The sequence below is a fragment of the Panicum virgatum genome, chromosome 7K (genome assembly GCF_016808335.1).
Source record: "Panicum virgatum strain AP13 chromosome 7K, P.virgatum_v5, whole genome shotgun sequence".
Taxonomy (NCBI): Eukaryota; Viridiplantae; Streptophyta; class Magnoliopsida; order Poales; family Poaceae; genus Panicum; species Panicum virgatum.
Genome location: NC_053142.1, coordinates 14,481,407 through 14,485,100, shown reverse-complemented (window position 1 = coordinate 14,485,100; position 3,694 = coordinate 14,481,407). Strand labels below are relative to the sequence as shown.

The following is a 3,694-nucleotide window of genomic DNA, read 5'->3' as shown; positions in this document are numbered from 1 at the left end:
TACCATGGTTTCTTTGCTATCTTGATAGTTTATCAATCCATGCTTAGTTCGTTCATAAGTTATGCTATAGTCTTGGTTAGGTCAGATGATCCGGGTACGGATAGAGGATCGTTGTGCTTTCAGGCTTGCTCTAGTGTTTTACTCGTCCATCCGAAGGGTGGGAGACCTGGGGGCACTAGACTAGTGACTTCATACACGAGCGTGGTGCTCGGGTATGCGGGATCCTTCGGATATGACCGTGCTCCACGGTGTGACTGGGGTAGATGGCATGTGGTGATAGCCCTGTCCATCCGGCGTAACAGCGGTGTTGCGTTTAGTGTACTCCCCGATGTTCGGGTTCGGTGTAGGAGTTCATGCAAAGAGGTAATGGGACTGGATGTACTCCGGTGCGGGACCTTCTCCCTGCTATCCCATTTTCCTGGCACCTGCAATCCTAACCATGATCTAACATGACCCCATCTTTGGATAGAAGCACTAGGACACCTAACCTAGCCTAAGCTCCAGCTGACTTGACGTAGGTAGAGTAGACCTTTGTTTTATAGTTTCTCTCTTTTATTCCTTCCTCTTGGAGTGCGGATGTGTGCTATGTCACATTACCCTTGCTTATTCTTTATCTGTACTTACCCCTGTTAGAGTATTGCCTATTGCTTGAGGCACAATGTCATGGTTAATGTTGAGCACAATACCTTTGCCGCTGCCGTCCTTTGGGACACAAATAAATGACGATACCCTTACTCTCCGGGTGAAATGCTACAACAGTATATCCGTGCGCTTGCGGATCCATCTATAATCGTATTGATTATACCACGAGAGTGGCACCCCTTGGGTGCAGTTGCTAGGATGGGTTCGGCACCCTCATTTCTAGTGATTGCACTAAGGACTGCCAACAAACATTTCTGGCACTGTTGCTAAGGATTAACCATTCCTAGTGATTGCGCTAAGAAACATCAACAAGCATTTCTGGCGCCGTTGCCGGGGACGGAATTTGAACAAAGATATTGTGCTGATGTTAACTTAGACCTTGTACTCAGGATATATACTCTTTCAGGCTAATGTCACTTTATGTCTTCTTTTATTTTTGATTTGAAAGAAGACAGGGGTAGTGTATGACTGGTTTCTCCGTGCTGGAAAACTACACAGACAACCAGAGAGGCTCGTGAGAAGGGCACGACCTCGCGTCGTTCCTCCTCTCACTATCCTCCTGGCACAGGAACCCATTTCGGAAGCACCACTCGTTCTTGAGGCTATGGCTGAAAAAACTCTCCGCGAGTTCTCCGTCCCCTCCACCGACAATGTGGCCACTAGCCCCAACATCAATGTCAGGGATGTGAACTTTGAGCTCAAATCAAGCCTCATCAACATGGTGCAGGCTAGCCCATTCTGTGGCAAGCCAAATGAGGACGCAAATGCACATTTGCAGAATTTTCTGGAGCTCTGCGACACCGTTGTCATACGGGGTGTCGCCGCCGACGTTGTCAAGCTTCGTCTGTTTCCCTTTTCGCTCCTGGGGAAGGCGAAACCGTGGTTTTATAAAGAAAAGGACATCAACACTTGGGCCAAATGCTCCAAGGCGTTCCTCGCAAAATTCTTCCCGCTGGGCAAAACAAATGCCCTGCGCAGGAGAATTTCAAGTTTCCAGCAGACAGGGATGGAATCCATCCCAGAAGCTTGGGAGAGGTTACAGGAATACATCCTGGCCTGTCCTGATCATGGCATGGATGAGTGGCTCGTGATGCAAAGCTTCTACAATGGGCTCACAATGACATCTCGAGCCAATATTGATGCCGCTGCTGGAGGAGCCTTTCTCGACCTGACCATAGCCAAAGCAAAAGAATTGGTCGAGAAGATGGTCTCCAATCAGGGGTGGAGCGATGAACGACTCCAGCCCCGCACGAAAGGCGTGCATACCATCAAGGAGACGGATATGATTGCCGCAAAACTGGATCTCCTCATCAAGAAGATGGAGGAAGGGAGCCAACGACAGATTCAGGCTCCCGTCGACGCCATGGGTTCGCACTTCACATGCGAAGTCTGTGGAAATGATGGACACTCGGGGAACGACTACCTCGAGACCCGTGAAGATTGCGCCTACCTCAACAACAACAACAACAACAACAATGGGTACCGTCCACCACAAGGAGGCCAGGGGTGGAACCAGCCACGTCCACCATTTCAGGGAGGTAATAATTATAACTCCTCTTTCAGTTCAAATTTCAATTCGAACCAACCCCCCTTGAGAGAACTTGTGCTTGGCCAAGTTAAAATTAATGAAAATATAAACAAAAAGCTCTTGGCCAATGATAAAACCCTAGAAAATCTGAATGTCAATCTTGAAACTTTGTCTTCAATGCTTAAAAACCAATCAAGTTTCAATAAAATGATTGAAACCCAACTTGCACAAATTGCTGCTGCTTTACATGTTGCTGAGAACGGGAAGATCCCGGGGCAACCCGAGCCTCCCATAGAAAGTGTCAATATGGTGCTCTCTGTATGGGGCAACACGTCCCAGATGCCACCACGAACTAACCATGCAGGTAAGTACAATTCCCCAAGGAACGACTCTTGGGATGGCCTTGTGGCAACAGTGCAAGAGGATCCAGGGGTCCTCATGATCAGTTGCTCGATCTACAACAAATACTACGAGCACGCACTTTGCGATCTGGGGGCAAGCGTGATCATAATGCCCAAGGTAATTTTCGAAGAACTTCAATATCCTACTCTTTCCCCAACAACTATGCTCGTACAGCTTGCAGATTCAACCATTCGGTATCCCGAAGGGATAGCCGAACACGCTTTCGTACGAGTATGAGACTCCTTCGTCCTTGCCGACTTTGTGGTAATGGATATGGAGGGCGACCTCGGAGTCGACCTCGTACTTGGGTGACCTTTTCTAAGGTCTGCCAAGGCAAGAATCGATGTCGGAAAGGGAGAAATCCGTTTCCGTGTCGGAAGGGAGGATATGTCTTTCAGGTTCAAGAAGAAGGAAGAGCAGCACTTCATGATCCAACAAGACAGTTAAGGGCAAGCACTCTAGGGTGCACCAGAACCCCAGCCAGAACAACGACCCTCCGCACCTAAAAGAAAGAAGAAGGAAAAGAAGGTGTGGCGGAAGGTCGAGAGTTCGGCCTTGTCCAGTTCTCCAGGATGAGCCGACGAATGGTAAGAATGATGGAGAAAAGTCGTGCACGTCAGACTTTAAAACGACGCGCCCTTGCCAAAGGTAAATTGGTATTTATCTCATATTTGCTTTCTCTGCTTTTTAACATTTTCTTTGTACCTTATTTGCTTTTCTCCACTGCATGTTTGAAAATTTCAAAATTGTTTTCTGCATGCTAGAATTTCTCTAGAACTTTTCCCTTTTTAAAAAAATATACCAAAAATATTTTCTGAGTTTTAAAATCCTTTGGGAAAAATAATTTGGACATCTTTTCGAGCAAACTTTTGGCCGTGCACCATATTTTCGAAGTTTATGACCTTTGAGGAATCACCTGGCCAAAGGGGGGCACCAGGGGGCCCACCTGGGGCCGGCCGACCCCACAGGTCGGCCGACCCAGGGCCAACGGCTCCTGGGCCCCACCTTCTCCAACGGCTACCTGACCGTTGTGCCTAGCTTCTCCTCGGGTGCACTCGCCCAAATTCCTTCAAATAGAAGCCGAGATAGGGGTGATGAGCTCTCATGCTCACTCTCTTCACT

At 48.1% G+C, this 3,694-nt stretch overlaps 1 non-coding gene across 1 annotated transcript; it reads right to left on the bottom strand.

Annotated features, from left to right (window-relative positions):
- Nucleotides 1–1,612: 1,612 nt before the first annotated feature.
- On the bottom strand, nucleotides 1,613–1,716 carry LOC120643295. The gene has a single exon (XR_005662974.1). It is a non-coding gene; the product is annotated as a small nucleolar RNA R71 (small nucleolar RNA).
- Between the last annotated feature and the right edge of the window lie 1,978 nt (nucleotides 1,717–3,694).